The sequence below is a fragment of the Myotis lucifugus genome, unplaced genomic scaffold (assembly GCF_000147115.1).
Source record: "Myotis lucifugus unplaced genomic scaffold, Myoluc2.0 scaffold_3402, whole genome shotgun sequence".
NCBI classification, from domain to species: Eukaryota; Metazoa; Chordata; class Mammalia; order Chiroptera; family Vespertilionidae; genus Myotis; species Myotis lucifugus.
The window spans coordinates 1-10,290 of record NW_005874450.1 but is presented as its reverse complement, the minus strand read 5'-3'; the positions used below and the strand labels follow the sequence as shown (position 1 = coordinate 10,290).

The 10,290-nt window shown below is 42.8% G+C and overlaps 1 long non-coding RNA gene and 1 pseudogene across 1 annotated transcript; one reads left to right on the top strand and one right to left on the bottom strand.

Moving 5' to 3' along the window:
• Positions 1 to 1,180: 1,180 nt before the first annotated feature.
• On the top strand, positions 1,181 to 2,094 carry LOC102417499 (annotated as a pseudogene).
• A 5,109-nt stretch (positions 2,095 to 7,203) lies between these two features.
• On the bottom strand, positions 7,204 to 9,982 carry LOC102417284. The gene is made up of 3 exons (XR_330990.3): positions 9,842 to 9,982; positions 8,120 to 8,222; positions 7,204 to 7,581 (listed from the first exon to the last, which is right to left on the bottom strand). It is a non-coding gene; the product is annotated as an uncharacterized LOC102417284 (long non-coding RNA).
• Positions 9,983 to 10,290: the final 308 nt, after the last annotated feature.

Genomic DNA, 10,290 nt, shown 5'->3' with positions numbered 1-10,290 from the left:
ATCTGCTTGCTTGCAGGCACTTTTTTCTCAGATCTGTGGGGAATGCAGATCTCTCAAACCTGCATGAGTTTGCAGCAGTCAGTGAAAGGGGAATTCATGATTCTGTCCTTACTGTTCTGACCCTGTGTTAGGGGAAGTGAGCCATCACAGAGTCAGGGAAAGCTGAGATGAGAAAGAAGTGACAATGCAGTGGGAGCTGGCCTCGGCACTGGAGACAAACCTAAGGGGATCTGCTTGTACAGGTGCTGGGATCAGAGGGAGCTGAACCTGCTAAAAAAGGGAAGGAAGGTGACGGGTGCAGACAGCTTGGTGCTGGCAGAAGCTGGAGCTGAGGGAAGGATTGTGGTCTTGAGTGGGAACAAGGCCTGTAGGGGAGGGTGATGATTAGATCCCTGTGGATAGAGAGCAAATGAGAGGAGGCTCCAGTAGATGCTGATGGACTTGGCAGCTAGAGGGGAGTTCTGGCGGCTAGAGGTAGCCTTGTCAAGGGTAGGAGTGGTGACCACAAAACATGTGTTCTTTGACTATAGCATCGTGAGTATGGACAGTCCGGGCTGGCTGTTAGGCATATTTTCATCCAAAAATCCTTTCTGACTTGTCAAAGGTCACCTGGCCATAAATGGGGGAGCCAGGATCTCAGCCCAGGCAACTTGGGTCAGAGTCTTTTGAAATCTTTGCCAATCCCATGAGATACTACAAAGAACAATGGCCCTTGTAGATCACTCTGATGTCTTTGGAGTTTTCAAAATGATCTGCTTTGATTTCATGATTGGTCATTTGTTTCTACGATTAATCCTCTTTACCCATTTTATTTATTTTTCATTTGCTTATTTGTTTGTTTGTTTAGTTATTTATGTTAATCTTCCCCTGAGGATATTTTTCCATTGATTTTTAGGGAAAGTGGAAGAAAGACAGAGAGAAATACTCATGTGAGAGAAACACATGGATTAGTTGCCTCCTGCAAGAGCCCCAACCTGGGCTGGCCGGGAGGAGCCTGCAACCCAGGTAGGTGCCCTTGACCTGCACAGACTGATGCTCTATCCTCTGAGCCAAACTGGCTAGGGCTATAGAAGCTATTTAGATAGTTTGACAAACTAATAGCAACTTTCTGATTTTCAATCATACCAGATGGCTTCCTCAGCCAGAGAATGAAAATGTTCTACCATAATTGTAATCAATTATTTTATTTTCATTTTTTACTGTTAATAGACTTGCAAACAGAATTGCATGGGCCTGTAACCCTACACCACCACCCATTTAAGAAAGAGATAATTCGGAACAGTTCCCGGGCACAGGAGTAATGTCTTCCTCTCCAGATATGCACCAACAGAACTTTCCACCCCTGACTCCTCCTTACCCCAGCCGGGGTGTAGGAAATTGGAGCAGCGGGAGCAGCTACTGGGGTACCCCAGGCAGAGGCGGACCACGGCCGCCCTCGCCTAGGGACTGGTATGGGAGCCCACATCACACGCAGTTGTACAGGCCCAGGTGTAGGCCCTAAGGGAGCAGCCACTCTCCAGGACAGGGCGTCAGCCTCCTGTGGGGCCGGGTTGGGTCTCAATCCCCTGGCAGCTGCCCTGGTTCCTACTCCAGGTCCCCCTCGGGGTCTCAGCAGCAATTAGGCTGCTCCCCAGGGCAGCAGCAGGCCCACCCCGAGGCTTCTCCAAGGACACCTACACCTTTTGGATCAGGGTGTGGTAGAGAAAAAAGAATGTCTAATGAGTTGGAAAGTTATTTCAAACCTTCAATGCTTGAAGACCCTGGGGCTGGCCAAGAACCAGTATCTGTAGTGGACATAAGGCAACAATGCAGCAATACTCAAACATTCACAGGCAAACAAGGAAGATACCTTTGTTAACATTTCTGAAATTCACTGGAAGCTTCATGTGTCAGGATCATCTTGGACAAAACTTTCAGTTGTGTACTTAAATTGAACCTTGACATGGTAACTTTGATTGGATAATTAGTTGAGTCTGCTTGGTATTTTTCATCATATCAAACATAATTGATATTTGGGAAGAAACATGGTAGGATAATTTGCAATATGTAGCTCTCTGAAAGTGCCTGCCACATTTTAGGAAATTTACAGTTTCTAAATATTTAACATTCTTGGTTATATAATGGACATTTGTCTTTTAATGTTTTTCCAATGTTTTAAAATATTTTGTCTTCCTAGGCATATTGTGGTTTTGTCATATGCTAAAGGAATAGAAATATTAAAATAATGCTTTGTAATCAGAATTTGTAAGTAAATATTTTTCCTACTTTTCTTTTTGCGTACTACTTTTGAAAGTAAAAAGAAAAATCTTTTGAGCTGTAATAAAAAAAAAGAAAGGAAAGGAAAAAGAAAGAAATAGATAATTACTAGCACCTAAAAGCTTTTCTCATGTTCTTCCCAATCACTAGCCTGGCCCTCCTCCCCAAATGTTAGCACCATGCTGACGTCTAACACCTGTATTTCTCCTCCTTAGGACCTTGTCCCCACAAATCATTACCACTAGTGGGTGGGTCAACAGTGACAATGACTTCAAAGAACAATTGTTTGTGTGTTTGTTTCATTTTATATTGAAACCTTGATCTCCAATTTTATTCATTCTGAGCATGACATGAAAATCAGTTTTTTGAGTTGGAGGGGCCTCAAGGAAATCTAACCTCGTCGAAATCCCATCTACTTTTCTGTACAGAGCTGGATGTATCCTGCAGCTGAGAAGCTAAAGGAAAAACATGTAAACATGATATATTATGAATTCAGCACTATAAAAAATAAACTGTTTAAGCCAAACAGTGTCAGCTCCTTTTCTTAGGTTTTTCTCAAGATTAAAATGATTGAAGTTGGGAATTTTATTCTTCTTTGCCACACTCTCTTAGAGATAAGAATGTTAGTAGCTATCCCCAGGTTTCCCAGATGGTAGGTCCCTAAGGATGGAAACTGACCCAGGATAGGTGATCTAGTCCCAAATCATACACTTGCCACAGTCCCATGCAGCACCATTGTGGGTGACTTGGTTTAGGTGGGTTGTGCTGACAGAGACACAAATCAGTGGTTGCTTCAAATGTGGCAGTGAGCAGGGCCACAATGGTAGCCTTTTTTACATGCAACAATCTTTTCTCATCTCCAGGAATGCACAGGCACTTTAGAACCATGTCTGCTTTCTGACCAAGAATTTCTGAACTTGGTCTCAACGTCTGCAATCAGCTGGAGGTGGTGAACGGAGCTCCTCTAGACACGAGCGGCCACTGGTCTCATAGGAATGAGTCATTCAGGACAGCAAGGCCAGTGAGATCTGAGGGTGCATCTGCTTCTTGGTGGAGAGATCTCCCAGAGCACAGCTTCCTGAAGAAACCCACCTCAGTCCCGTCCTTCTTTCAGGGCCCAATGGCAGTTGGCACAGCTCTGGCAGGACTCCCAGCAGAAATCAACTGTCCCATCTGCCTGGATGGCCTGCGAGACCCTGTCACCATCAAATGTGGGCACAACTTGTCCCTCCTGCATCCAGCAGTCCTGGGCTGATGTGCAGGACAGGTTCCCTTGCCCTGTGTGCCGTCACCCATGCAAAGAGAGGCACCTGTGGAGCAACACCCAGCTGGGAAGGATGGTTGACATGGCCAAGCTCCTCCAGATCACCAGGGGCCAAGATGAAGCAGCAGGAAGAGAAGCGCTTGTGTGAGAAGCACAAGGCCCTGACCCTCTTCTGTGAGGAGGACCGAGAGCTGTTGTGCCCCCTGTGCACTCAGCCCCCTGACCACCAGGGCCACCAGGTGAGGCCCATGGAAGAGGCTGCCTCTCATCACAGGCAAAGGCTCAGCAGTTACATTGAGCCCCTGAAGGAGCAGGTGGCAGACGCTCAGAAATCAATAAGCATTCAAAGCAAAAAACCCTTAGAACTGAGAGAGAAGGTGGAAACCCAAAGGCTGGAATTACTCTCTGAATTTGAGGACCTGAGGCAGTTTTTAGAACGTGATCAAGAAGCAGTTCTTTCAAGATTAGCTGATGAAGAAAAGGCGAGTGAAAAGAAACTCAGCGCTATTATAACCGAATTTTCAAAGTACAATTCCACACTCAAAGGCCTGCTAAGTCAGGTAGTAAAGTGCACGGTGCTGACGGATGTGGAATTGCTGTTACAAATCACAAGTTTCTACAAGCACTCGGAGGGGTTCAGCCCATCAATGTTTTCAGTCCAGTTACGGAGGGAAGGCTGCAGTTTTCCTTTCCAGTATTCTGCTTTGCAGAAAATTACAAAGACATTTAGAGTAGATATCATTCTAGACCCTGAAACGGCACACCCTGACTGTCTCTGAGGATAAAAAATGTGTGCGATATACAAAGAGAATGCAAGACGTTCCTGATTTTCCAAAAAGATTTACAGTCAACACAGTTGTCCTGGGGTTTCCATACTTTCATTCTGGCAGGCATTTCTGGGAGGTAGACGTGGGAGACAAGCCCACATAGGAGATCGGGGTTTGCAAAGATTCTCTGTCCACCAGGTGGAGGAGCCCGTCGGCCTGTCGGGGAGGCTGGCGGATTAGGCAGCAGGGGAATAGCTATGATGCCCCGGGAGCTGGCACCATCCCTCTCTTGTCTGAAGTGAAGCCCAGAGGCATCAGCATTTTCCTGGACTATGAGATGGGGGAGATCTCATTTTATAACATGACCGACAAATCGCACATCTATACTTTCACTGACACTTTTAATCTACCTCTTAGGCCTATTTCTATGTAGGACCTGACTCAAAACCTCTTAGGATCTCTATAGGAACAGACTGAATGAAAACTTTCTAAGAGACTGGACCAGTTTAATAATTTTTTTTTTAAATGGAAGGTGTGTGTGAATTAATACAATAGTGGGTATCATATTAATATGAGAGTAAATCTAATCCTCCTTCAATGGAAGGTGAAAGGAAGAAATGGTGGTCCTGTTAAACACATAAGTCAGGAAGAGAGTTTCATTTTGTTTCAACAACACTGGACAAGATCTGAGGATTGTCCAGGTCCCACTGCGCTCTTGGTTCAAGCTCTACCCAGTGCTTGGGATCTTCTGTAGCTGTTTACTTCGCTTCTTTACTCTTGAATTGGCCTGGGGTTCCTAAATCCCCCTTCCCCTCCAGGGTATTCTCTGACCTGGACTCCTATGGTACCTTTGGGCTCCCTGCCTTATTTCACTGATCTTCAAGGGCAGAAATCCTAGTCCTCTGTAAGCTACAAACCAGGGTCTGTCTTAGTAGTTTTTTTAGATGCACAGTATTTGCCTCCTGAATAGCATGCTTAACATTTAAATTGCTTTTGTGGTTTTTCTGTTTTGCTAGATCTGGTGTTTAGTTTCATTATTTTATAGTTTGCAATGTTCATTATTGTGTTTAAAAAGAGTGTTGCTGGTCACCCAGCTGACACATTGGAACCTGAGCATCCTAATGTTAGCTACAACGTTTTCTCTGTAAACCAAAGTTCATCCCATAAACCTTAGAAACAGACTAGATCCAAATGGAATTTAAAAATAAGTAAGAATTAATCCATCTACCATCAGTGTTTTCCTTTTGAAAAAGAAATCAGCTGGCAGCAAAGTTTACAGACTCTTTCAGAACAGAGACAGATTTTCAGAGAAGGCAATGGTTTGAGACATACTTACTAAAAAGGAAGGATAAGTCCTAGCTGGTTTGGCTCAGTGGACAGAGCTTCGGCCTGCCGACTGAAGGCTCCCAGGTCCAATTCTGGTTAAAGGCACATGCCCGGGTTGCAGGCTCAACCCCAGAAGGGGGCGGGCAGGAGGCAGACGATCAATGATGTTTCTATCTCCCTCTCCCTTTCTCTCTGAAATCAATAAAAATATATTTAAAAAGAGTGGGGGGGGGCGTGTGGGTACGGGGGACAGAAAACTTGGAGACACCCAGGATTTTCACAATACAATTTGGCCTTTTAGTTTATGGATCTTGTCATTTTGGGGATTCAATGGTATGGCCTGCAGGTGACACCATCACTTTTAGCTGAATAGAACTCTTAGAATGCCCCCATAATGGCCACATTTAAAAGAAACAGGTATTTGCCCTCATGTGTGACATCATGACAACATCCCCTGTCAGATACTTGTGTCTTGGTTAAGTATTTTCAAACCAAATATTGATTATTCCACTAAATACCCCCCAAAATTAAGTGTAAATAAAAATTAGCAGACATTATCACAGATATCCCCTCCCCTTCGTGTTAAGCTTTCAACCAAAAGTCTTCCTAAGGCAGCATGTTAAGGCCCCAAGGGCAAACTGATAAAAAGCACAGTACGAAAACTGCAGAAGTAATGCCATTTATTCATTAAAATGATTCAATTTATTTTTTAAAAATATTTTTATTGATTTCAGAGAAGGGAAAAGGGGAGAGAGAGAGAAAATCATTGGTCAGTTGCCTCCTACACCCCCCACACTGGGATCGAGCCCACAACCTGGGCATGTGCCCTGACCTGGAACTGAACCGTGACCTCCTGGTTCACAGGTGGACGCTCAACCATTGAACCATGCCGGCCAGGCTCAAAATACCTCAATTTATCTGGAGAATTACATAAGTTTAATATCAGTATAGAAGTTAATAGGGCATTTTATTTTTAAGTCTGATCCAAGACTAAAAGAGGTGTCCTTTCTTTTTAGACAAAGCCACAGAAGACCCCTTTGCTATCACTGAACTTATTGATCCAGTGAAGATATACTAGTATAGTCAATACTGAAATGCATGGCAACTTCCTGAAGAGGGCAAAAATAAAGAGAAAGTTTAAAGTGTTGCCAGTAGAAGGTGCTATAGAGGTAACAGACAACAATGGTTAGTCTAACACTGATCCAAGTAATCTTCATATCTTATTTCTGGAGAATGGAAAACTGTAGGAGTTTTCATAGTAAATCACCTAGTGAGAATTTGATCCTACAGTGAGAAACCTCTTTATAAATGCTACAAGGGCCAAGCTGCCATCCAATACTACACAAGCATATAAACTATATGAGAAGGCTCCATTGGAGGAATCATTAACACAAGAAATGTCTTCCCTCATCAGTTTAAGAGTGGGAAGAACTTATTTGACCAGCTCCCTGTTTTAAATACATTAGCATGCCAGCCTCGCTCTGTAAGTAGCCAAATTATCAATAGGATTCTCATGTCATGTGGAAGAAGTGTTGGCGCAGGAGATGTTTAAGCTTTACCTTTGCTCCTAGGATAAAGCAGGCAGTTAAATAATTTCAAAATGTGTAAAACAGACATTATTGAGATATCAAGGCTTGACAAATCACCATCACATAATCCACAAGCTCTACATATTAAATAGCCACACAGGTGAGAACCAAATTCAGGTACTCTACAAGAGTGGTAAAATGTCACTCAGCAAAAGCTGCCATTTTCTATGACAGTTTGTCAGGTGGTCAGTCTTGTATTAGCCTGGATCACTCTGCAATTGCTGTCTTGACCTTGAACTCTCACATCCGATTTGAATGAGAGCCTAGGTCCGAGGAAGTGAAAGCCAACAACCGCTTACTCAACAGTGCATTGTGTCTCTTCAGGTATACTATTATGTCTCCTTGCTTTTCAATAATTTCTTCTAAACTTGAAATAGTCCTACAAAGAATCAAAATATTAATGGGTTACATATATTCACCAATACTCATTAGTCTCTTTGCAAATGGGTCCCAACCAGTTGAAAACTGGTGAAAATACAGCATATTGCATTTGTTACCTTTTCGTAGATATTGTAAGCCAGGGCAATATCCCAAAATGAGATTCTTTCATTTGACTGGGCTTCACCACAGCTGAAAGGAAGTAGCATCAAACCTAATTCTAGCTCTGGCCCATATTGCTCAGTGGAAAGAGCTTCAGCCCACCAATCCATGGGTCTCTCTCACATTGATGTTTCTCTCCCTCTCCCTCTCCCTCCCTCCCTTCCACTCTCCCTAAAAATAAATGAAAAAATATCCTTGGGTGAGGATTAACAACAACAACAACAACAAAAAACCACCCATAAACCTAATTGTAAAGGTTTATTACAAATGCACAGTAATAATCTCCAAGTAGAATGCTTTCTAGATTTTGATGGGGTGGGGGGTGGGAGGGAGGAAATTATTTCTCTTGCAACTTTTATTCCCCACCCAAAGCTTACCTGAATCCAGTCTCTGAAGTAATATTGCTAGGGTAAGCATGGACTTTTTCTTCTTCAAGTATATCAGGCTGTGGTTTGGCTTTATTAAATTTTCGAACCTTCACTAAAATAATAAAGTCATTATTGTCAGGTTACCTAATTATAAAAAATACTTCTATTTCCATTTATTCAAATTACATGAATTGGCTATTTTTAAAAAAGGTCATATCATAAAAATGCTTCACAAAGAGAATCAATAGGTTCGTTGTTTGTTTTTTTTTTTTATGTACTCAAACATTTGACAGTTTATCATGTGCCAAGCCTATACTAAGCACGGGGAACACAGTGATCATTGCTATTATTGATAATAATAACCAGGATTATTTTTTTGTGAACTAAAAGCACAGAAGGCACAGGGGAACTATTTTACTGGAACTCATTCAGTTCTCAGAACCTCCCCCTTTGGTGGGTGCTTTTATTACTCCCTATTTTCTACAGTCAAGTAAAGTGCAGTCCAAGGAAGCTGGACAAGTAGCCAGGGCTCGAATCTGGGAAGCAGGGCTCCAAAGCCTCCACTGTGGACATTACCCTATAACAAGAGCTACCAGCCCAGAGAAAAATACAAATAAATCTACATTCCAGAACAGGATAAAAAGGACCATAAAGCAGAGCTTGCACAGGGGCTAGGACAGCCCTGGAAAGCAGCCCCTTACTAAGTAGGAATGATGTGCAGGTGGGGGGAGGTTCAGAGAGGAGGAAACCCGAAAGAGTAGAGAAGAAGGTGTTTTTTTGCGGGGGGGGGAGAGGGGAGGGGAAGAGCCAGAACAAATTAGGATCCTGAGAAGGGGAGTGAGTGAGTGAGGATGTGTGTGAGAGTGTGTGTATTTTTTAATGAAGTATATACTAGTAAAAGTTACACTAAGATGATTAGCTTTAACACAGAACAAGATAGCTTTAGGAACAAAACAACAACAAGAAGCTATTTTACAAGGTAATATTTCAGTGTCCTAAATTTTCCATCTCCTGTCTTGAAGGAGGTGGTCAAGATTACACTTTTAGTAGAGTAGGGGCTTGGATACTGCTAGCCCACCCAGAAAAACTCCCTGCATATCAGCTTGAACTAAAAATATTTTTTACAAATAACTCAATGAGCACTAGCACAGGGTTTAAATATCTGGCAAACATTTTTCAGGGGTATTATGCAGGAGGGTTAAGTGAAGTGCTCTATTGTGTGTGTTTCATTGTCAGACATTCAAGGCAATGTCATATAGAGTGAGACAGAAAGCCTACCAAGGTCATCAATCAACTGAGAGCTTTAAAAGAGAAGAGACAGAAGGTTCTTAAATGATTTATCCCAAAGCAATGTTGGCCTTAATGCAATTTTGCATGCATTATTTATGTCCTTAATTTGTCGTTAGTTACTTTTTATTGTAAATGGGAGATTTACATGTCAGCTGCCTTTGAGGAATCAAACATGGGTGGTCTTTTGGGAATTTTTCGTTTTATACTGGAAAGGCTTCACTTTAATTGACAGAAACTTGTGGATGACACAACTAGAAACGAGGCTCACTGGTATCTTCCTGTGGATTTGAAATGAGAGAAGTCTGAATGTCAGCAATGAGAGATACGGACGCTCAACAGGTTCTCAGCTACATAGAAAAGCTTTGAGAACAGCTTCCTTGTTCTCAAATGAGCGGGGCTTCAAGCGGGTCTTTGTAAGAACAGCCTAGTTGTAGTTCTCACCTGTGTAGATGAGCAGACACGTCAGGGAACAGATCAGTTCCAGGGCCAGGATGGCCAGAATGAGGTCAAGATACAACCTGCTGGGCTCTGGGAAGGAATGCTGTATGCACAGCGTGAGGAGGAGAGCTGTGCTGCCTGGAGGAGGAAATAACCACAGTGTCAGCCAGCGCCCAGGTGACACCCCAGGCCATGCACACACCCAGGCCCCATTTAAACAGAGAAGTGAAGGAAGTTGGAGGATAAAAACCAAAAATCTGCTCATCTTTTGACGGAGGGATAAAGGAAAACAAAACATCAAAGAGTTAATGATGTCTCCTAATACAAATATATGAAATGGAACTTTCTTAAAAACTAAGAAATGGTTTTTTGCTTCATAGAATTATTAACAATGACATTCCTTTGGGTCATCCTTTGTGCATTGTGGTTTTTAGAAATGTGCATTATCCCAG